Raw genomic sequence first — 1,068 nt, forward strand, 5'->3', positions numbered from 1 at the left:
CAAGCTAGAATAACAGATAAAGTCAATGGAAAGGCATTTGAGTCAAGATAAACACAAAGTTAAAAGCCCGTCACCCAATGGAAGCATCAGCAATCATGTGTGACTGGGCTTTCTAATGGCCTCTAAGCTTAGGAGGTCAACAGTTTGACGTGTCTTCTCAAAAAGGCCAGCGTCCTCCTGGGCTATGCTAAGCCTTTTCCCAAGAGTACCCCTGTTCTCTCCCCTGGCCAGAAAGCAGTTACTGTTACCGAGTTAAACTCTGGGTGCCTCATTTTAGATAGAGCATAGATCCGCATCGATAGAAGGTTCCTCCCATGGATAGGACTGATGGGAGGAACAAAGGGAGGAGCAGTCAAAGGAACTGGGGATGCTTCCACTGGAGACGAGGAGGGTTCTTCAAATGTCTGGCGTGCTCCCACATAGGAAGGGCTGAATGGAACAGAGGAGAACGTTTCAAGGAGATGCTCGAGGGTGCCTTGCCACTGACTCTGTAGGCCAGCTCAGGAGGCTGATACCTGCTAAGAAAGCACCAACTAGCTGGGAGACTTTGGGAAAGCTGCAATACAAAGTATGCTAGATTTGGAGTCAGAGGAAGCGAGTTCAAATCCTGGCTCCCCGCATGACCTCGGCCACTTAAGTTGCTTTGCCTCAGCTTCTTCGTCTGTAAAATGAGGGGAGTGAATGAGAAGGCCTCTGAGTTCTCTTCCAGCTCTAAATCAAGGATCCTCGCCATTCTGAACACATTTCTTTGTTTGTAAAATGAAGCTCAACTGGATGATTTGTTCAGGAATGGTAGGCAAGGGAGAGACTTGAGGCTGTGGAGGGCCAACCCCACTCACTCCACGAAGAAATCAAGGTGTGTCTCTTTAAAACTCTGGGGGGGCAGCTAGGTGGCGCAGTGGATAGATCACCGGCTCTGGAGTCAGGAGGACCTAGGTTCCAATCTGGTCTCAGACACTTAACACTTACTAGCTGTGTGACCCTGGGCAAGTCACTTAACCCCCATTGCCTCACTTAAAAAAAAAAAAGTTTTAAAACTCTGGGGGTCTGGAGCCCCCAGCTCCCAGT

Source organism: Dromiciops gliroides, chromosome 2 (assembly GCF_019393635.1).
Source record: "Dromiciops gliroides isolate mDroGli1 chromosome 2, mDroGli1.pri, whole genome shotgun sequence".
NCBI classification, from domain to species: Eukaryota; Metazoa; Chordata; class Mammalia; order Microbiotheria; family Microbiotheriidae; genus Dromiciops; species Dromiciops gliroides.